Genomic DNA, 24,174 nt, shown 5'->3' on the forward strand with positions numbered 1-24,174 from the left:
AATACGCCCTACGTGCTGGTACATGTTATCTGCGTGCTATGAGCATGCCTACGTTACTATGGCTACAATCTCTCATGCTGTGCCGGTTTCAGGGAAAAGCAAGCAAGTATTCTGTATCTAGGGCAAAGGTTGTTTGTACTAAGAGCAAGGTCTGTCTGTTTAAACAAGAGCTTAAGAAATACAGACACAAGCTGACTCAGTGTCTGTTCAAATAAGTAAATAAACAAAATACTGAGAATTGTTTATGCAAACAGATTCAGTGAGAAGTGCTGATGTAGGCCTTTCAGTGAGAAGTGCTGATGCAGGCCTTGGTTCCTTCGTGGCTTGCCAACCAAAGAGAAAAGGCCTGCATCTCTACAGTGGGTCCCTATTTTCTTGATGGTTATGCACTTATTGATGGGGTACCAACAGCTTTTGAATTTAAATACTGTTTTTTCCAAGGTTGTCCGAGCTGTTATGATAAAGACCAGAACCCCTTAACGGCTACAACCTTTGGTATTCTCAATTACAAAACACAAATCAAAGCAGATTTCCTGAAAAGAAGAGGGTTTAAGGTCATTAGCTTGTGGGAACATGAATGGAAGAGAATGGTGAAAGAAAATATCAGAGGTTGTGCAGACTTTCTGGTTAAATCTGACCTACCGCAGTTGTTAGTACCCAGAGATGCCCTCTTTGGTGGTAGAACCAATGCTGTTTGTTAGGGATGTGAATCGTTTTTCGACGATTAAAATTATCGTCCGATAATTTTAATATCGTCTTAAAACCGTTATGGAACACAATACAATAGAGATTCTAATGATTTATCGTTATAAATCGTTAGAATCGTGAGCCGGCACACTAAAACCCCCTAAAAACCAACCCCCGACCCTTTAAATTAAATCTCCCACCCTCCCGAACCCCCCCCCAAATGACTTAAATAACCTGGGTGTCCAGCGGTGGTCCGGAACGGCAGCGGTCCGGAATGGGCTCCTGCTATTGAATCTTGTTGTCTTCAGCCGGCGCCATTTTCCAAAATGGCGCCGAAAAATGGCGGCGGCCATAGACCAACACGATTCCACGGCAGGAGGTCCTTCCGGACCCCCGCTGGACTTTTGGCAAGTCTTGTGGGGGTCAGGAGGGCCCCCCCCAAGCTGGCCAAAAGTTCCTGGAGGTCCAGCGGGGGTCAGGGAGCGATTTCCCGCCGCAAATCGTTTTCCGTACGGAAAATGGCGCCGGCAGGAGATCGACTGCCAGGAGGTCGTTCAGCGAGGGTTTCCGGCGCCTCGCTGAATGACCTCCTGCAGTCGATCTCCTGCCGGCGCCATTTTCCGTACGGAAAACGATTCGCGGCGGGAAATCGCTCCCTGACCCCCGCTGGACCTCCAGGAACTTTTGGCCAGCTTGGGGGGGGCCTCCTGACCCCCACAAGACTTGCCAAAAGTCCAGCTGGGGTCCGGAAGGACCTCCTGCCGTGGAATCGTGTTGGTCTATGGCCGCTGCCATTTTTCGGCGCCATTTTGGAAAATGGCGCCGGCTGAAGACAACAAGATTCAATAGCAGGAGCCCGTTCCGGACCGCTGCCGTTCCGGACCGCCGCTGGACACCCAGGTTATTTAAGTCATTTGGGGGGGGGGTTCGGGAGGGTGGGAGATTTAATTTAAAGGGTCGGGGTGGGTTTTAGGGGGTTTAATGTGCCGGCTCACGATTTTACGATTTTTCACGATATTTTACCCCCCCAAACGGCAACAATACGATTCCCTCCCCCTCCCAGCCGAAATCGATCGTTAAGACGATCGAGGACACGATTCACATCTCTACTGTTTGTGTCTACTATAAAGCCAGGCCTGATAAAAAAAATACATTACTATGATTTTACCAGTCTGTACCCCTTTGTCAATAAAACCAAGGAATACCCGGTTGGCCACCCGCAAATAATTTATGACAGCTTTGGTCCCCTCTCAGACTATTTTGGGCTTGTTAAAGCCAAAGGGATAGATTTTCAAAGGGTTCCATGTGTAATAGATGTGTGTAACCCTCGAAAACCTACCCGGGTGCGTGCCGAGCCTATTTTGCATAGGCTTGGTGGCGCGCGCAAGCCCCGGGATGCGTGTATGTCCCGGGGCTTTCAAAAATGGGCGGTTTGAGGGCAGGGCCGAGGGCAGGGTAGCAGTTCAGGGATGGTCCGAGGGCAGTCCTGAGTCCTCCGGCACAGCGGCCATGCCAAATCGGGTGTACATGCCGGCAGCTGGCCAGCGCACGCAAGTTAGCCTGCCAGAGGGGTAACTCAGCAAAATAAGGTAGGGGGGGATTTAAGTAGGGCTGGGGGTGGGTTAGATAGGGGAAGGGAGGGAAAGTGGGGGGGGGGGGGGGGAGCTAAAAACGGTTCCCTCCAAGGGAACCATTTTTTTGGAGGGAACGGGGAAAGCCATCGGGGCTCCTCTTGGGCTCGGTGCATGCAAGGTGCACAAGTGTGCACCCCCTTGTGCGTGCCGACCCTGGATTTTATAACATGCGTGCAAGCAGCGCGCGCATGTTATAAAATCGGGTGTACATTTGTGCGTGCTGCGTAGTGCGCACAAATGTACCCCGAGAGCATAGGATTTAAAATCGGCCCCAAAGTGTATCTACCACGAAAGATCTTTTTCCCTGTATTTCCGGTCCATGTGAGTGGTAAGCTCATGTTCCCGCTGGTCCGCACATGCGCTGACAATAGTCTGCAGGATATGTGCAACCACATGGACGAGGAGAGAGCCCTCCGTAGGGACTTGGTGTCACTGTGGAGATGAATGAGGCTGTTGCAAAAGGGTATATGGTTGCTGAAATATGTGAAATATGGCACTTTGAATATAAATCTGTCAGGTCTGTTTTCTGAATACATAAAAATGCATCTCCGTCAAAAACAGGAGGCCTCTGGTTACCCTCAGTGGTGTGACCGATGTAGAAAAACAAATACTTATACAGATCGTCAGGATCTCTCACAATACTTGTAACAAGTAGGTTTATTCTTTGGCCAAACTTCCCCCACAAAGGGGTAGATATTCAAAGGGTTATGCGCGTATGTCTCGGGGGCTTTCGAAAATGGGCAGATCGGGGGCGGGGCCGGGGACGTGGTATGGGGGCAGGGCGGGGGTCAGGGTGTGGAGGCAGGGCCGGGTGCGGTTTCCACGTCCTTCAGCACAGTGACCGTGCTGGAAGTTTTGCTCGCCGGCAGCTGGCCAGCGCACCTAACTCCATCAAATAAGGTAGGGAGGGATTTAGGTAGGGCCAGGGGGTGGGTTAGATAGGGGAAGGGAGGGGAAGGTGGGAGGGTAAAAGGAAAGTTCCCTCCAAGGCCGCTTCGATTTCGGAGTGCCTCGGAGGGAACAGAGGAAGCCTGTGTGGCTCGGCGCACGCAAGTTACACAATTGCGCACCCCCTTGCACGTGCTGATCCTGGATTTTATAACATTCGTGCGGCAGCGCGTGCCTCCACACCCTGACCCCGCCCTGCCCCATACCACGTCCCCGGCCCCGCCCCCGATCTGCCCATATATAAAATCGTGTGTAGATTTGTTCGCGGCCGGGTTTGCGCGAACAAATTACGCCCCGATGCACGTTTGAAGATCTGCCCCAAAGAGTTTAAGAAAAGCTGGGCAATTTGGTGCGTTGCAGGGTTTATACTAATCTGTTCAGGCCTTAAAAACTATACTCTTTCCTTTTTGTAAAAATCAGATATAAACATGTTTTGTTTTTCTACATTGGTACACCATGAGGGTAACCAGAGGCCTCCTGTTTTTTGATGGAGATGCCTGGGCAGAGTTAGGGGCGGGGTCAGGGGTGTGAGGGGTGTGCCAGGGGCAGGAGGGGGGCTGGATCGAGGACGGGAGGAGGCATGAGGGGGCATGACCATGCCCATCCACTTCTATGGGGAGTGGGTGGGGCATGGGTGGGGCTTAGACTGGACGTGAACAGTGATTGGCTGCTGTCATCCTTATCTCACATGTCAATCAGTTTGATTGACCGAGGACCCATAGACTACTGGTGGGATATGGAAAGGACTGTTATGCTTTAAAGATCTGGAAGGTGTGTGCTGAAGGGATAGGTCATTTTGAAAAAAAAGGGACTTGAATATTTTATGTCCCTGAGACCCTTTTGTTATGGGAATGGCTACGCTCATTGATGAAGAAGAGCGTAAAATACCCGGATGAGCTTAGTGGGAGTTATAATCCAGGGTGCAGCCGCGGCATTTTAGCCATCATTTTTGAACAATTGAAGCAGCCAGTAATGGTGTTATGAACGCAGTGGAGGTGAACCTTTTAAGAAGCGGTGATGGTAAGCTCTGTGCGGAATTGGTATCTTTCTCTTTTGAATGGAATTATGATACCATTAAAGTATCTATGATTGTATGTTTTTGTAAACTTGTCGAGTCATTAATCATGCCTGGATTAAAGAAATAGGAGGTAAAAATTGAATAAAAGCCAGAATTGTGAAAAAATATGTTCTATGTAAGTATAAGATGTTTAAGAACATGTGGGGATTAAGGGGTTATATGTGAACAGTTTTTTTGAATATGCATATTACTCTTTTTTTTTTAATTTAATCTTTATTGAATTTCCAAATTTACAATAACAAAAAAAATTCTTGTCTTGAAGTAATTTAAGTGCACTTTTTAATTGAGCTATTAAAGACATAAGAAAAAAAGGAAATAAATGTATAAACATTTTCAATTCAGGCGAATTTCTCATTCTTGTTCCATTGTATGCACTTCACATTATAGAGGGAATACTGTGGGGGCGTAAGGAAATACAGAGGAGTCAAATCTATAAACAATTTAAACTTAAACAATGGTCATCCAAGAGTATATTCATAATTATTAACCCTCATTAGATGTTACAACTGTTATTGGATATTTAGAGCTCAAGAATTCTCTCAACTGTGGGTATATCGAAGAAATATAAGTAGACCCACGCCAACCAATAACACACAAGGGTATTTCACAATAAAACTAGCACCCATAGCTAAGGACTTCGGGCTTCATCTGAAGAAAAGCTTTCCGCCTCACTTGGGGTAGCCTTGGCCAGGTCAGGGAAAATCCTAACCAAGTCTCCACAGAAAGGTACCCTTAACGTCTTGTAGTATTTACGCATTATTAATTTATATCTTCTTCTGCCAATAAAGTTACTAAAAGAGTCTCTCTTCCAGTAACCTCTACTTCTGATGCTTCCAGGTACTGTCTCAAGTTATCCATATTATCCAAACACATAATTCTAGGTGTACTTTGCCTCTGAGACAGGTGTAATATCTTCTTTATCACAGGAATTTTTCCTGGGGAATTTCCAAAATTTCTCCCAAGATATTTCTTTTATCGTTCCCAGGCATTGTTCATCTTTAATCATCGGAAAATTTAGAATACGAAGGTTCAAATGTCTTATAGAGTTTTCGAGAAACTCCATTTTACGCAATGTAGCTAGCCTTTCTCTAGAGAAAGCAGTTGAGACTTCTTTTAAGTCTTTACCTCCGATTCAGTTCTTGGATAACCATCCTTGTTCCTGTTATATATGCTGGTGATCATGGGCTACAACATCCAATTTGGACGAAGACACCCCAAGTAACTTGTGAGATTGCTCCTGCGCTTTATATCCATTCCAGCATTAGCTCCCAAGGAGTCTAAAGTCCCAATTGCAGATTTTTTAATCCGATAAGCGATCTGACCTCACCCCCTCAGCTCTAGAAGTCGAATCCATCATCCAGCTGCCACCATCTTTACTTCCTCCTTCTCCGGCAGCTCCTTCAGCCTTATAGGGGTTGATGTCATTGCTACCCCGGAGCCAAACTCCCTCGGCTCCCTCCGTCAGGTCCACTCCAAGCCGAGTTTCCTGGTTGGGCCAGCAGCTCCAGGAGTCTCCAGGGAGGAAGCTAGAGCTGCAAGTTTCTCAGGTTAGGCGGGCTTAAGGTTATTTCTCCCAGCGAGAAGGGTTCTCTCCAACCCCCTCCGCCCGCGGGAGGCGCAGCCTGCCCCATTGGTGTCGCATATTCACGGATTAGCTTCTGATCGGAAGGTAAGGAAGGTTCAGAGGGATCTACCTTCACTCTACCTTTTCTTTTATGAGGCATTCTTCCAAAAATCAGCAATATTTAGCAGGAGAAATCAGAAATGATCAGAGCGTCCGTGAACTGCTGCCTCTCGGTCGGGCCATCTTAGGTTACATCCCCTGCATATTATTCTTTTGTATTTTAAAGATGCGAGAAAAACATTGCTGAATATCCCCCTGATGAAGCCGTTTGGGAGATGAAAAATTGAGGCCTCCGTGTTGGTGTATATGAATGTGTGGAGATTTATGAAACATCTTTGAGAAATGTACATTTATGAGAATATCGAATTGGGGAATTTCCATTTATGAAAATATCTTGTGGAATGAGAAATATGTATTGTGTGATAACATCAGGAGTGTGAATTTATGGAACTGCATATATAAAGAAGAATATTGTATGTATCGAAGAAGAATTAGTTCTGGGAACTGGAAACATCTTGAATAATCTTTTGAGAAGTTAAATAATAGGTTCCAGAGTGATGGACTCTTGCAAGAATTGTGTGCGGAATGATTTTAGAAGTGTTTTATGTTTCAGCAAGAAAATGCTCTGCTATTTGAATATTTAGAAAAATTGTGTGTAAGGAAAATTTGAGAAATAAAAGACAAATAATATTAAAGGAATTGTTACAGATCCTCATATATGATTAAAATATTGTATTTGGGGGGATTATTTGGTATAAATAAGTGATCTGTCTTTTGCTGATTATACTATCTATCTCTCTCTCTCTATATATATACATTCCTAAAGGACCGAATCTACAGGTAACCTCAAACCAATCTACACTCTGAATTACTCTCCTTCTAACCTGTTCAATCTGAGCCTACTCATCACCTACAAGCAGTCCCATCAATGGCCACTCAAGCCTCACTGTTTTCATCGAGGCTCTTTGAGGACATTCAGAATATGACCTTCTAAAGCCTAGATGTTACCCTGACAACACATGTTAATCGAACCCAGATGGCCACCACTACCCTGGGCCTGAAAAATCCTTCACTACTCTGGATCCTGGAGCATCGTCATTGTATGCCGCGTCCTGCGAAACCGCAGGTTTTCAACTACACTTCGCCCCATGACCTAATGGAGTTCATCCTTTCATCCTTCTCCTGTCACTCTCCCTTCCAGCATGCACAGAGACTTCGAGTGCGGATTACCCAGATTGGCACATCCGGCAATCTAACTTCTATGAATGCGTCTTTTACATTTTGGGGCTCCACCTAGATCACATGGTCTATCATCCACATTAGGATATACAAAGTACTTTACTCATTCAGAACGGCAGGCCCCTGACCCACCCTTCAGGCATTCAGGCACACCCTCCACTTATTGAGCCTTATGGTTCCCATACATTACTCTGCCATTGGGGGATGGTCAGCTTCCTGCTCTATGATCGGGTGGATCCATCCTTCTCACCCTGCTGACCTACTCAAAATCAACTTCACAATATTTACAAAAAAAAAACCCCCAAAAAACTAACTAAATAAATAAAGATGGATTGAAGTATAATACCCTCGACGGCGAATTTGCGTCAAGCACTGAACATGAAAGATTTTTTCATGTTTGGAGTCTTCCCAATCCCACCTTTTCTGAACCAAGCAGAACATTATACTCCACTGCCGACATTTGCTTAAATTTCTCATACACTGAGGAGAGCTCTACTACCTCCCATAGCCCTCCTTCACCATGGAGTCTACCACTATAGCGCGGTCCTACTTCTACCACTCTACCGTCGACCCGGCGCCCATGGTACACCTTCCCTATTCAGTTCTCAGGGATACCATTGATCCCTCTGGAAACAACCCATGCCTCTTCACCAAAGCGAGGATTTTCTACCCCACCCTCTCTGCTCCTCTTCTTAATTTCTCAATGCATGTTTTTCTGCATGGCTCAGATCCCAACTCAGGGTTTCTCCTGGCTTGAAATTCTTCTATTCTCATACCAGGGCACCCTTTACTCAATTGATTTCCCAAATGAATGGGATGCGCTGCACCTCCACATGATCAGCATGAGCCCACTTGCCTTCCTGCCGGAGCATCTCCCATTTTTCTCAGCATCTTTTTGCATGACCTACTGGAACAAACTCGGGTATACCTCTGTTCATACCCGCTTTCCTCTTAATCTGGGGCCAATCTCTTGCCCCCCGCTCACCTCCATGCTCACGTTCAGAGTCCGGCATCTATGGTCCCATCCCGAAGACCTTACCCCTGTAGTATATACATTAGGAGCTGAAGAAAATTCTTGCTGCCACCCACCAAAGCATTATACATTTATCATCTCATGTTCCTTCCCTGAAAATCGTCTGTTTCTCGGTTGCCATGTCCTCCACCAGGCGAATCAGCAAGCTATGGTTCCTAATATACCTGCCTCCCTTCCTGAGGCCAAACCTTTTGGTTTCCACATCAACCATTCCATCGCCCTCTCTGTTTCTTTCCAAAACCTCAGACCTATCAAAGCGAACTTAGGCTCCATATGCTAGATTGCACCCCAGTACTCACTTTTCAGCAATGTACCAATCTCTTTCCTACAGAACCTCACAGTTCTTAGTCTCTCTTTAATCCAAATGCCACAGCGCTATTTATCTTCAAGTGCACACTCTAGTCTGGAATCTCGAACTACATGCTTTTTCCCATTATTATAAGGGCACACAGGCTTTGTCTGCAGCCCCCAAAGTGCACCGGGTCATTGATGTTGGCTACTTAGCTTCATCATCTCCATAAACCCTAATTTGGCTGTTGCCACACAGCCTAAAATCCTTGCTACATCCATTCGCCCCTCGCTACTAATTGGACGCACAGATGGCGAATGACGCACACAAGACAACCACAACTCTTGGGGAGCATGTGTCTCACCCCACAGTGTCAACAAGAAATAACTGTCCGCAACTTTCTCTGTGTCTTGAGTGCTCTTCCTAGTTTTTTTCCATTATGGTCACATGATATGGGTTATATGCACTCAATACTTCAGCTGGGGATTCCCAAGAGCATGTCTAATTCATGCTGCTTATCTACGGGGAAAAGAGCAGGTTTGCTCACTGTAAACAGTGTTTTCCGAAGACAGCAGATGAATTAGCCATGCTGACCCTCTGCCCTCCCCAACAGTTTTTCTCTATTTAACTTTACAATGTGTCTTGCTTTGTAATGGACTGAAGAGATCTGAGGTAGCGCAGGAACATACAAGTGGGCACACCTCACTGACAAACACCTGTTTAGCTTTGAGAGCTTCGCCATCTAGTGGCATGGAAGATGTTCCCAGACAGTATGGCTAATAGGGATGTGAATCGTGTGATCGATCATCTTAACGATCGATTTTGGCTGGGGGGAGGGGAGGAAAATCTGATCGTCATGGTTTTTTTTGTTAAAAAATCGTCAAATCGTAAATCGGCGGGAAAACTGGCACACCAAAACAACCCTAAAACCCACCCCGATCCTTTAAAACAAATCCCCCACCCTCCCAAACCCCCCCAAAATGTTTTAAATTACCTGGGGTCCAGTGGGGGGGGGGGGGGGGGGGGGGTCCCGGCGTGATCTCCCGCTCTCGGGCCATGGCTGCGTTAATAGAAATGGCACCAGTGGCCCTTGCCCTTACCATATGACAGGGCAAAGGTAGCGCCGGCGCCATTTTGGTTCCTGTCACCCGACATCACGCGTGCAGGAGATCGCTCCCGGACCCCCACTCGACCCCCCAGGGACTTTTGGCCAGCTTGGGGGGGCCTCCTGACCCCCACAAGACTTGCCAAAAGTCCAGCGGGGATCCGGGAGCGACCTCCTGCAATCCTGCCGTATTGGCAATATTCAAAATGGCGCCGGCGCTACCTTTGCCCTAACTATGTCATACCCCCCTGCCCCGATTTACGATTTTTGGATGATAAATTGGTGGAATTGCTATTGTATCGCGGCTCTAACGATTTTTGACAATTTAAAATATATCTGACGATTGTTTTAAATAGTCAAAAACGATTCACATCCCTAATGGCTAATTCATCTGCTATCTATGGAAAACACAGTTTATGGTGAGCAAACTTGCTCACCTGGCTAAGTTACTTATCTGGCCAGCACTGAATATCAGGCTCTAAGTTCGCAAGCATAGAAAAATCCATATTTGTCCCCTGTTGTACTTCAGTTGTATCAACATTAGAGTCAGAAATTCTCTTCTTTGTTAAAAATATATTTATTTAAGGATGGGAACCCCAAAGAGGGAATCAATAACACTCAGATACATATTTTTGAAAAGTCTACAATGAAAACATAGATGAAATTCTTGGAAAATTAAGAAAACAAAGATTTAATTGACACATCTGATTCTCAATAGTTTCCATACACCTGTTTCTTATCTCTAAATAAAGAAATTTCACTGATTTAATTTCCTTTAGACCTTCATCCACCTTTTAATCCTTTCACATATTAGCAAGTTCAGACTCCTGCTTTCCCAGCAAGAGCTGTAATGGATTAATTTAATTTAACCACATCTTTTGAGTACTATTTAGAGATTTATCCAAAAGAATCAAAACTGCCCAAGTAGTGTTACCATTGGGTATAATCAAGTGAGGTCGAGACTTCTGCTCTGGTAGCTCCAAGGACAGACTAGAGTCCACCACTACAGCAATTTCCAAGTGCTCTAACCTTTTGATGGAACCAAATTCTCATGGCTTCCTTCAAGCACTGATGACACCAAACTTCCATTCCCAGTGAAATAACCCAGATCATCATCATAATGTGTCAGGGACACAGTAGCTCTCTTGAGTGCTGCTGGTTCCTACAACCTTTTCTTTCACTGACAGGGCCTAGCTTCCCCACCAGCGGTGTTTTTCAGTCGTGCCCAGTCCCATCGCTCTTCTTGTAACTGGCGGGGGATGTGCAACCCGGGCCAGCTTTTCTGGCTCCATCTTAAATTTAAAAAACCCCTTTCTCTGCTGCACCAAAGAAAAAAAAAGCATGGTGGGCTGAGTTAGATCTGTGGGCCATAATTTGAGAACCCTTTCTCTAAGGCACCAAAAGAGTTTCAGAGCAGCAGAAGCATTACAGTTAAAAACTCCAAACCATAGGTGCAGAACAAAGCAGCAAGAAGAATGGCATTTACACCCAAAGAACAAAAAGAGGAGCAAATTAGTACCAATTGTGGCATATAAATGTCGCAAGGGACTATTAGAGATGCAGCAACTGTAATCAGAATCAGTAAGCATTAGGGATGTGCTTGTCTTTTTAAATGAATCTAGCTATTCATTTCTGAGGATCATAACCACTAAAAAAACAACAAAATCTACTTTATTCATCCACTTTGTCCTTTTTTTTGGTATTTACTTTTGAATAAGTAAACCCCAGTGCAAACAACCTCTTCTCACCATCTATTAAGCCCCTCCCCCCCCATCATCCCTACATAGGATCACACTCTCCAGTCAGCTGTTAAGCCCCCCAATCCATCATACTGTTATGCTTGGTGGCTCTCAGGATGGCTCAGTGAGCTGCTGTGCTGACCCCAACACCACCAGCTCCACTGTGCGGCCTGCTTGCCACCCGATACTGACTGCCACCATGAGCAATAGGGAACACCACAGTACTATGTCTGGCTCCCTCTGGGTGCATTTGCATCTTATCACTGGTTTTTTAAAGGGCCTGTAGTGTGAAAGCAACCACAGTGCCCTTTGATGACATCACTGGCACCCCACTACTTAAGGTTCCTTCTATGGTGTTGCATGCTGCCTTTGTTTCTATGTTCCAGCACTCCTGTCTTGTTCCAGGGTTCCTACATTTTGGCATTCCTGTGTTCCATTGCTCCTGCCTTGTTCTTGTACCCTTGCCTTGCCCTTGTGCAGTATAACCTCAGCCTTGTCAATACTTTTGTCCATCTTGTCTTTCTTTGTCAAAACTGAGATGAAGGCAGCAGTCCAGCAGCAAGAGGGGGGCTTCCCAGTCTTTTGCATCGAGTGTCACATGTATGATTTTTTACCCACCGGTGAGAAGTTGTACATGTGCATGCGATGCAAAGAGCTCCTGGCTCTCAGAGAACGAGTCCTATCTCTGGAAGCTAGAGTGGCAGACCTGGAGGAGCTGAGGCAGACAGAGAGGTATATAGATGAGACCTTTCAGGAACATAGTAGTCAAGTCCAACTTCAGACTGGCAGCCCTGGTGCTGCCTTGGAGGAAGAAGGTCTCGTAATGGGAGAGCACCGACTAGGTGTAGCAGGAAAGGATCCTGTAGCAAGGACCTGCTCTCTAGGTGATGCATTGTCCTTTCACAACTGAGGATATCTCCCCAAGGCCTACCTGCCCAGGAGGGAAGGGTTAGGTCGGCCGTCATAGTTTGGTGATTCGATTATTAGGAATGTAGATAGCTGGGTGGCTGGTGGGCGTGAGGATCGCCTGGTAACATGCCTACCTGGTGCGAAGGTGGCGGACCTCACGCGTCACCTAGATAGGATTTTTAGACAGTGCTGGGGAGGAGCCGGCTGTCGTGGTACACTTGGGCACCAACGACATAGGAAAAATGTGGGAGGGAGGTTCTGGAAGCCAAATTTAGGCTCTTAGGTAGAAGATTAAATCCAGATAACCTCCAAGGTAGCATTTCTCTGAAATACTCCCTGTTCCACGTGCAGGTCACCAGAGGCAGGCAGAGCTCCGGAAGTCTCAATGCGTGGATGAGACGATGGTGCAAGGAAGAGGGATTCAGTTTTGTTTAGGAACTGGGGAACCTTTTGGGGAAGGGGGAGTCTCTTCCGAAGGGATGGGCTCCACCTTAACCAGGGTGGAAATAGACTGCTGGTGCTAACCTTTAAAAAGGAGATAGAGCAGCTTTTAAACTAGAACAAAGGGGAAAGCCAAGTCGCTCAGCAGCGCATGGTTCGGAGAGAGGTATCTTTAAAGGATACTAATGATGCATTAGAATTAGGGCATCCCGACAGTGAGGTTCCAATAATTAGAAAAGTAGTCCAAGTGCCTGTAACTAAAAACTCACCTGAGCTAAAAAATTCTAACTTATCCCTATCAATTAGAAAGCAGAATGAAAATACAAACAAAAAACAAACTTTGAAATGTTTGTATGCTAATGCCAGAAGTCTAAGAAGTAAGATGGGAGAATTAGAATGTATAGCAGTAAATGATGACATAGACTTAATTGGCATCTCAGAGACATGGTGGAAAGAGGATAACCAATGGGACAGTGCTATACCGGGGTACAAATTATATCGCAATGACAGAGAGGAGCAGTCGGGAGGAGGTGTGGCGCTTTAAGTCCGGGATGGCATAGAGTCCAACAGGATAAACATCCTGCATGAGACTAAATACAAAATTGAATCTTTATGGGTAGAAATCCCTTGTGTGTCAGGGAAGACTACAGTGATAGGGGTATACTACCGTCCACCTGGTCAAGATGGTGAGATGGACAGTGAAATGCTAAGAGAAATTAGGGAAGCTAACCAAATTGGTAGTGCAGTATAATGGGAGACCTTCAATTATCCCATATAGACTGGGTAAATGTATCATCGGGTCACGCTAGAGAGATAACGTTCCTGGATGGAATAAATGATAGCTTTATGGAGCAATTGGTTTAGGAACCGACGAGAGAGGGAGCAATTTTAGATCTAATTCTCAGTGGAGCACAGGACTTGGTGAGAGAGGTAACGGTGGTGGGGCCACTTGGCAATAGTGATCATAATATGATCAAATTTGATTTAATGACTGGAAAAGTAACAGTGTGCAAATCCAAGGCTCTCGTGCTAAAACTTTCAAAGGGAAACTTTGATAAAATGAGAAAAATTGTTAGAAAAAAACTGAAAGGAGCAGCTACAAAAGTAAAAAATGTCCAAGAGGCGTGGTCATTGTTAAAGAATACCATTCTAGAAGCACAGTCCAGATGTATTCCACACATTAAGAAAGGTGGAAAGAAGGCAAAACGATTACCGGCATGGTTAAAAGGGGAGGTGAAAGAAGCTATTTTAGCCAAAAGATCTTCATTCAAAAATTGTAAGAAGGATCCAACAGAAGAAAATAGGATAAAGCATAAACATTGGCAAGTTAAATGTAAGACATTGATAAGACAGGCTAAGAGAGAATTTGAAAAGAAGTTGGCTGTAGAGGCAAAAACTCACAGTAAAAACTTTTTAAAATATATCCGAAGCAGAAAGCCTGTGAGGGAGTCAGTTGGGACCGTTAGATGATCGAGGGGTTAAGGGGCACTTAGAGAAGATAAGGCCATCGCGGAAAGATTAAATGATTTCTTTGCTTCGGTGTTTACTGAAGAGGATGTTGGGGGAGGTACCCATAATGAAGAAGGTTTTCATGGTAATGATTCAGATGGACTGAATCAAATCACGGTGAACCTAGAAGATGTGGTAGGCCTGATTTACAAACTGAAGAGTAGTAAATCACCTGGACCGGATGGTATACACCCCAGAGTTCTGAAGGAACTAAAAAATGAAATTTCAGACCTATTAGTAAAAATTTGTAACTTATCATTCAAATCATCCATTGTACCTGAAGACTGGAGGATAGCAAATGTAACCCCAATATTTAAAAAGGGCTCCAGGGGCGATCCAGGAAACTACAGACCGGTTAGCCTGACTTCAGTGCCAGGAAAAATAGTGGAAAGTGTTCTAAACATCAAAATCACAGAACATATAGAAAGACATGGTTTAATGGAACAAAGTCAGCATGGCTTTACCCAGGGCAAGTCTTGCCTCACAAATCTGCTTCACTTTTTTGAAGGAGTTAATAAAAATGTGGATAAAGGTGAACCGGTAGATATAGTATACTTGGATTTTCTGAAGGCGTTTGACAAAGTTCCTCATGAGAGGCTTCTAGGAAAAGTAAAAAGTCATGGGATAGGTGGCGATGTCCTTTCATGGATTGCAAACTGGCTAAAAGACAGGAAACAGAGAGTAGGATTAAATGGGCAATTTTCTCAGTGGAAGGGAGTGGACAGTGGAGTGCCCTCAGGGATCTGTATTGGGACCCTTACTGTTCAATATATTTATAAATGATCTGGAAGAAATACGACGAGTGAGATAATCAAATTTGCAGATGACACAAAATTGTTCAGAGTAGTTAAATCACAAGCAGATTGAGATAAATTGCAGGAAGACCTTGTGAGACTGGAAAATTGGGCATCCAAATGGCAGATGAAATTTAATGTGGATAAGTGCAAGGTGATGCATATAGGGAAAAATAACCCATGCTATAATTACACAATGTTGGGTTCCATATTAGGTGCTACAACCGCAGTGTGCTGCGGCAGTCAAAAAGCAAACAGAATGTTGGGAATTATTAGAAAAGGAATGATGAATAAAACGGAAAATGTCATAATGCCTCTGTATTGCTCCATGGTGAGACCGCACCTTGAATACTGTGTACAATTCTGGTCGCCGCATCTAAAAAAAGATATAATTGCGATGGAGAAGGTACAGAGAAGGGCTACCAAAATGATAAGGGAATGGACAACTCCCCTATGAGGAAAGACTAAAGAGGTTAGGACTTTTCAGCTTGGAGAAGAGACGACTGAGGGGGGATATGATAGAGGTGTTTAAAATCATGAGAGGTCTAGAACGGGTAGATGTGAATCGGTTATTTACTCTTTCGGATAGTAGAAAGACTAGGGGACACTCCATGAAGTTAGCATGGGGCACATTTAAAACTAATCGGAGAAAGTTCTTTTTTACTCAACGCACAATTAAACTCTGGAATTTGTTGCCAGAGAATGTGGTTCGTGCAGTTAGTATAGCTGTGTTTAAAAAAGGATTGGATAAGTTCTTGGAGGAGAAGTCCATTACCTGCTATTAAGTTCACTTAGAGAATAGCCACTGCCATTAGCAATGGTTACATGGAATAGACTTAGTTTTTGGGTACTTGCCAGGTTCTTATGGCCTGGATTGGCCACTGTTGGAAACAGGTTGCTGGGCTTGATGGACCCTTGGTCTGACCCAGTATGGCATTTTCTTATGTTCTTATGTTTGTCTCTCCTTGGCTTGATCTCTCAGTACTGACTCTTGTTTTGGATAATGACTTCCTTGATTGCTGCCTGGACCTGACCTTGTGCCTTGAATCTGACTACAACTTGTCTGCTGCTGGCCCTGAGCTATGGCCAGTCATCAGTATCTCCTGTTTGCCACCAGCCTTGACCTTGCTATGTCATCAGATTCTCCACACTAAATACCTTGCAGTTCTTTCTCCCTTCTTTTCACTAGTTTCATTAGAATTGTTAAAAAGAAATCACTATTTTGGAGCACATAATAGCCTGTAATACTTCTCTAATAGATTTTAATGGAAAATTTAATGGAAAATTGTGTATGGATAATTGCCAGGTTCTTGTGGCCTGGTTTTGGCCTCTGTTGGAAACAGGTTGCTGGGCTTGATGGACCCTTGGTCTGACCCAGCACGGCAATTTCTTATGTTCTTAGTGACACAAATAAATGAAAAACATTTTTTTGTATTGAAACTAATGAACTGAATGTGGGCTCCAATGAACTGAATGAACAAACAGAAATTATTTTTTTTGTTCTGCACATCCCTAACAATATAGGAGCAATGTGGTTGTAGGACTCTGCCTGCTGTTTGCTAAAGATATCAGCATCCTGAGGGTAGGTAATATCATGGAGTGTGAGTATGTGTGAATGGGTTTATGGATGTCCTGTCAGCTTGAGAGATGCGGTCAGATCAGTATGTGACATGTCATGAGTGTTATTATAACTGCAGGGTTTGCAGTTCAGTCTCTGAACATGTAATGGGTAGGGATGTGAATCGTTTTTTGACGATTTAAAATATCGTCCGATATATTTTAAATCGTCAAAAGTCGTTAGAGGCGATATATAATAGGAATTCCCCCGATTTATCATCAAAAATCATAAATCGGGGGAAGGGGGAGGGGAAGGGGGAGGGCGGAAAAACCGGCACACTAAAACAACCCTAAAACCCACCCCGACCCTTTAAAATAAATCCCCCACCCTCCCGAACCCCCCCCAAATGCTTTACATTACCTGGGGTCCAGTGGGGAGATCCCGGTGTGATCTTCCACTCTCGGGCCACGTCTGCGTTTAATGGCGCCGGCGCTATTTAGGTTCCTGTCCCCCGGCGTCAAGAGTGCAGAAGATTGCTCCCAGACCCCCGCTGGACCCCCAGGGACTTTTGGCCAGCTTGGGGGGGCCTCCTGACCCCCACAAGACTTTGCAAAAGTCCAGCGGGGGTCCGGAATGACCTCCTGCAGTCGAATCGTGTTTGCCGTATGGCCGGCGCCATTTTGCACAAATGGTTTTCCCGGCACACTAAAACACGATTTAAACGATATTTACAAACCTAAAACCGCGACGATCCGATTCCCTCCCCCCCCCCCCCCCAGCCAAAATCGATCGTTAAGACGATCGATGACACGATTCACATCTCTAGTAATGGGTACTGAGAAGTTACATCACGGTCCAACTACCTCTTGTGTTTTGCAATTTTTATTTTTATTTATTTATTTATTTTTAATTTTTATATACCGATGTTCTTGTATGAAATACAAATCACTCCGGTTTACATAAAACAGAGAAATGCCCAAAAAGGGGAAGGGCTTTACATAGAACAATAGAACAAAGTACAAATTAAACAAAGTATAATATAGTATAAAATAGTATAAATAGTGTAAATAGTATAAATACAAGGAACGATTGAACTCAAAATCATAGTGCAGTCAAAAAATTATAATAGTGCAACTCCATGAGGTGTCCCATAATTTGGGTTTATTATCGCATCTAGGCAGCATTAAGTGTCTGGGAAGGCTTGGCGGAAAAGCCAGGTTTTTAGCTTTTTTTTGAACTCCTGATGACCTGGTTCTAGTCTTAGATCTGGAGGGAGCGCGTTCCATTGGTGGGGGCCTGCTGAAGATAGTGGTCATTTGCTCATTGATGATTTTATCGGCAGGGCATGCAGTGTGCCTTTGTATGCGCTTCTAATTGGTCTGGCAGATGTGTGAGGTTGGAGTTGTGTGCTTAACATGATAGGAACAAATTTGTGTGTTGCTTTGTGAACGATAGTGAGCACTTTATAGAGGATCCTGTGTTTAATAGGAAGCCAATGAAGGTTGCGAAGGATTGGAGTGATATGTTCTCTTTTGTTAGAGTTTGTGAGGATTCTGGCGGCGGCGTTCTGTACTATCTGTAGGGTTTGATAGTATTTGTGGGGAGACCGAGAAGAAGGGAGTTACAATAATCGAGCTTAGATAATATGATGGATTGGAGTACTAGCTGGAATTCAGTGAAGTAAAGGAGGGGGTTTTAGTTTTCTGAGGACTTGCAGTTTGTAAAAGCAGTCCTTTGTGGTAGTGTTTATAAACTTTTTTAGGTTTAGATTGTTGTCTAGCCAGGCTCCAAGATCTCTGATGTCAGGTGAGAACATGGTATTTGAGTTTATTGATTGAGAGGAGCTTGAAGGGATGGTGAGGGGGTCATAGGAGATAATGAGCATTTCAGTTTTATTGGCATTCAGTACTAAGTTGAGGCTAGAGAGTAAGTCTTTAATTGGCTGAAGGCAATCATTCCAGTAGGTGATAGTTTTTTGAAGGGATTCTGTAATCGGGAGGAGGATTTGTATGTCATCCGCATAGAGGTAGTGGGTGAGCTTGAGGTTTGCGAGTAGGTGGCAGAGAGGGAGGAGGTAGATATTGAAGAGGGTGGGTGAAAGTGAAGATCCTTGAGGGACTCCTTGATCTGTAAGGACTGGATGAGATTCCTTGTTGTTTATCCTGACTTTATAGAATCTGTTGCTCAAGAAGGACTAAAACCAGTTGAGAGCTGAGCCTTTGATGCCTATATTGGCTAGTTGGTCTATGAGTATAGTGTGTTTTACCGTGTCAAAAGCTGCAGACATATCTAGAAGAACAAGCAGGTAGGATTGTTTTTTCTCCAGGTTAACGAGGATGGTGTCCGTGAGTGATAGTAAGAGCGATTTGGTGTTTAGGAATTTACGGAAGCCGTACTGAGCTGGGGACAGAATGTTATGATCTTCCAGATATTCTGACAGTTGCTTGTTGACAATTTTCTCCATCAATTTGGCAATGAGAGGTAAGTTTGCGATTGGTCGAAAGTTCGCTGGGTCCGATGGAGAGGCGTTTGGTTTTTTTAGCAGCGGTTTGAGGATTGCCAATTTTAACTGGTTAGGTACTAGGCTTTGAGCGAGCGATGTGTTAATAATATCAGAAATTGGTTTTGAGATGGTGTTAGGGATGGCGATGAGCAGATTTGTCGGTAATGGGTCTGATGGGTGGGAGGATGGTTTGAGTTTCTTGAGGATATTTTCTATCTCCAGTGAGGTGGTGGGTTCGAATGAGTCGAGACTAGTGTTTTGTTGAGGCAGGGTTATGAGATGGTGTGTTGGGGGGATGCTGTTGGTTGTGAGGGAATAGGTAAGGTTGGTGATTTTTGTCTTGAAATAATTGGCGAGTTCGTTGGCTTTGTTGAGTGCTTGGTTGTCTGGAATAGTGGGAGGAGATGGTTTGGTTAGTGAAGAGACGTAGGAGAAAAGTGCCTTTGAGTCAAAAATGAAGTTGTGGATTTTTTTTGCATAGAAGTCTTTCTTTGTTCTAAGGATGGCGTTCCTGTAAGTATTGAGAAGGGATTTGTAGATAGCGTGTGACGAAGTGGTCGGATTTTTTCTCCAGCTTTGTTCTTTCTTTCTTAGTGTTTGCTTGAGGGATTTAAGTTCAGGGGTAAACCAAGGTTTTCTATTGTCCAATGTGGGTTGTATGGTTTTTGTTGAGGTTGGGCAGATTTGATCCGCAATTTTATTGTTGAGTTTAATCCATGAGGTGGTTGCTGTGGTTACGTCTGTGAGGTCTAGTTGATTAAGTGCCTCGGATATCTTTTCACTGAGTAGGTCTAGTGAACATGTTTTCCTGAAATGGATGGTGGATTTGGTAGAGATTTGAGGTGGTGGATTGTTGATCTTAAGGGTTGTATAGATGACCCTGTGGTCTGACCAGGGAACTGGAGAGCAGGTGGGACTGGAGTAGATGTTACAGCTGTCGTTAATGAAGATGAGGTCCAATGTATGGTCTGCCTTGTGGGTGGGGCTGTTGACAATTTGAGTGAAACCCAAGTGACTGAGTGAAGAGAGAACTGTTACGCAGTTGATGGATTGAGGAGAAGCATCCACATGCAGGTTAAAGTCTCCAAGGATTATTGTGGGTTTGTCGGCGTTAATATGTTTGGCTATGAGCTCAATCAAAGGAGAGGGGTCTGTTTCTAAGGTTCCTGGTGGGGCGTAGATGAAGGCTAATTGAAGTTGTTCAGATTTGAAGAGGGAGAATTCTAGTTTGGTAGAGGTGTTAGTATGTTGCAAAGTTATGCCTAGTCTTTTTTTTGCTGCCAGGAGGAGTCCTCCACCTCTTTTTTTGGGTCTGGGGACTGAGAAGAAGTTGTAAGATTGTGTGGGAAGTTGGTTTGTTAGTACAGTATCAGTATGTTTTAACCATTTTTCTGTGATTGCACAGATGCCAGGGTTGACTTCTATAAGATAATCATTGAGGATGTGCGTTTTTTTTGGAGAGCGACTGAGCATTGAATAGGGTTAGAGTAAACAGAGAGAGACCTAGAATTTGTGTAATTGGCGATATCATTATTGGGATTAGCCTTTGTTGTTGTGCAATGTGATGATATGCAGGTTTAGTGTGCATTCTGAGTTTGTTCCAGATTGTGGGTATGGTGCAAAGGTGCATCTTTGTAGCGCAGTTGATGGGAAATATGTTGCTAGGGAGTAGAGATTAGGGATGTGCATTCATATTGACCGCATATGTAAAACGCTACTCATATTTTTTTTTAACTTAAAAAAAGGATTCGACATATACGATCGGATTTCCCACATATCCAACATAGCTATGTTGGATATGTTGGAAATCGCGATTGTTGAGCCAAAATAAAAATTTAAACCCCATCACCCTCCTTAATCCCCTCCCCAGACTTACCACAACTCCCTGGTGATCGAGCGAGGAGTGAGGACGCCATTTCTGCAATCCTTGGCGAGAAGCATGTGACGTCGCGCCACGTCGAGTGACGCGGCGCCACGTGATTCCCGGCGAGTTCGCGCCGGAAGGCTCGTTCGGCCCAAAAGGAACTTTTGGCCAGCTTGGGGGGGTCAGAAGGTCCCCCCAAGCTGGCCAAAAGTTCTTTTTGGGCCGAACGAGCCTTCCGGCGCGAACTCGCCGGGAATCACGTGGCGCCGCGTCACTCCGACGCGGCGTCACGTGATTCCCGGCGAATTCGCGCCGGAAGGCTCGTTCGGCCCAAAAAGAACTTTTGGCCAGCTTGGGGGGACCTCCTGACCCCCCCAAGCTGGCCAAAAGTTCCTTTTGGGCCGAACGAGCCTTCCGGCGCGAACTCGCCGGGAATCACATGACGTCGGCGCCACGTGATTCCCGGCGAGTTCGCGCCGGAAGGCTCGTTCGGCCCAAAAAGAACTTTTGGCCAGCTTGGGGGGGCCTCCTGACCCCCCCAAGCTGGCCAAAAGTTCTTTTTGGGTCGAACGAGCCTTCCGGCGCGAACTCGCCGGGAATCACGTGACGCCGGCGTCACTCGACGTGCCGCCGACGTCACATGCTTCTCGCCAAGGATTGCAGAAATGACGTCCTCACTCCTCGCTCGATCACCAGGGAGTTGTGGTAAGTCTGGGGGGGGGGGGGGGATTAAGGAGGGTGAGGGGGTTTAAATTTTTTTTTTGCACATATGGACATATACCCAACTCATTTAATTTTTTTTATGTCCATATTGACCGCAAATGGGACCCCCTGTGGACATATGGACATATGGACATAAACTTTTGCTCTGCACATCCCTAGTAGAGATACTGCTGTAAGTGCTGGAGTGGCTGGATGAATGCTGGATGCTGGAGTGGCTGGACGAATGCTGGAGTGGCTGGATGAATGCTGGATGCTGGAGTGGCTGGACGAATGCTGGAGTGGCTGGATGAATGCTGGATGCTGGAGTGGCTGGACGAATGCTGGAGTGACTGGATGAGTGCTGGAGTGGCTGGACAAATGCTGGAGTGGCTGGACGAATGCTGGAGTGGCTGGATGAATGCTGGATGCTGGGGTGGCTGGACAAATTTGTTGTATGTGTTGTGTAATATCACTGGTGGTTGTGTGACTGTGTATTTTGCTTGGCTTCTTTATTGTAAACCTCTGCTAAAATTTACAATAAAAACTATTTTGGAAAAATAAAAAGAATAGTGCAGTGGCAGACTAGGTTGACTGTCTGGGTGAAGTGTATGACAGACTATGCAATACATTGCTCATAGTAGCAGGAGCTCCATCTGGTAATCTGTGGGGCTAATTCCACATAAACCAAGGTAGGCCCGAAAAGACACCATTGACCGCTTTGTGAAATACATATAAATTGATTTCTTCTCCATGCAGGATGCCTGTCTGCATAGTGAGCAAAACGGTGGCATTTATGACACATCCAGTTAGGGGTTCCCCATGAATGGAAGAGATCATAAGTGCAGTGTCCATCAGGACAGTCGGAATACCATACTGATGCACCAAAGACTTGTAAAAGAAACTCTCCAATGCTGTTATCAAGGAAGGCTTTTGTATCCTGAGTGACCCCCGAATAATAGATGTACTGGTATAGAATTTGTGAAGAGGTACATGGTCAACCTAGAGTGGCCTCTCCCACCAGACCTGGAGTTTCCTGGCTTGGCCAGGCAGCACTTTGTAAAGTGTCCAGGTGCTGCACAATATGGGCACAAATTGAGGCAATGGCACCTCTGCTTCTCTTCAGTAGACAACTTGAGGCAGTCTACCAGTATAACCTCCACTGGTGTTGTTCCTGGTTCTGGAGGTGACCTGTATACCATGGATCACTGGAAACTAGGGGTGAGACAAATGTGGTGATGAACTAAACCCCTCTCTGAAGCCCGTTCTTGGAATTGGAGTTCCAGGCATATGGATAAACTGATTAACCCCTCCAGAGTTTTCAGCAAGTACTAGCCAGCCAGCTCATCCTTAATATTTTTTGGGACCCCTTCCTTAGAGATTGCAATTAGACTGTCATTGTTCAATTGGAGTTCAGAGGCCAGCATGCAGAAATGAATTGCATAGTCCCCAATAGACCAGGCTCCTTGTTGGATCTGAAGGAATCTGGATACCATGAAAGCTGTGAGTCTGGCTCATCAAAAATCTAGTGGAATTGATGCAGAAAGCTAGTCAGATTCCCTATGAGTAGATCATCTCTCTCCCAAAGAGTTGAAGGCCAGGATAGAGTGAATCCACCCAACAAGGACAAGATGTGAATAACTTTGACCTAATCAGAAAGAAACAAGGATTCAAATTGCTTCCAGCATTGATTCAAGAAGCCTCTACATTTAGTAGGATCACCATCATACTTTGAAGGCAGAGGAAGATGAAGATGTTGAGTAGTGGGCCATACAGGGGGCACTGGAGCAGGAATCAGAGGAGCAGAATGGGCAGTCATACCCTGAAGATAACCAGACATCATATTTAATTGGTTTTGCTGCTGTTATAATTGCTGCACTAATCCAGCAATGGCAGAGGCCTAGGGCAAGGCTGCAGAGCTCATGCTTTCAGCAAACTGGGTGACATGGGAGTGAGCCCTTTATACTGTGGCGTAGTTGACACAGCATCATAGGTGAAACTTTGAGGCCTATGCCTACAGCTGGCAAATGCCCTGAAGCGGGACAGACTGGAGCTTCACCTATACCAGCCACCTGCTCCACAGGTTGAGCCCTTAGGTTCTGGTGGCTGGCAGGATTTAGGCAGGTCCCTAGGGTGGGAGAGAGAGCAAGACTCCAAGGGCATACCAGGGTCAAGATAAACATCAAGTTGGAGGTACTGGGACAGGCCTTGTGTCAGGACAGGTGGTAAGCAGGTGTAGTTAGGGGCAAGGCAAGAGGTCAGGACCAGGAAGCAGGAAATCATAGTCAGATCCAAAGCAAGAGGTCAGTATCAAAATGTCAGGCCAATGATGATAGATAGAGATGTGAATCGGAACCGGAATCGGTTCCGGTTCCGATTCACATGTGGGTTTTTTTCCATCGGGCCCGATCGCATTTTGTTTATCGGCTGCGCCCCAGCCGATAAACAAAAAACCACCCCGACCCTTTAAAAGTTACCCTTAGCTTCCCCCACCCTCCCGACCCGCCCAAATCTTTTTACA

Source organism: Rhinatrema bivittatum, chromosome 17, assembly GCF_901001135.1.
Source record: "Rhinatrema bivittatum chromosome 17, aRhiBiv1.1, whole genome shotgun sequence".
Classification (NCBI taxonomy): Eukaryota; Metazoa; Chordata; class Amphibia; order Gymnophiona; family Rhinatrematidae; genus Rhinatrema; species Rhinatrema bivittatum.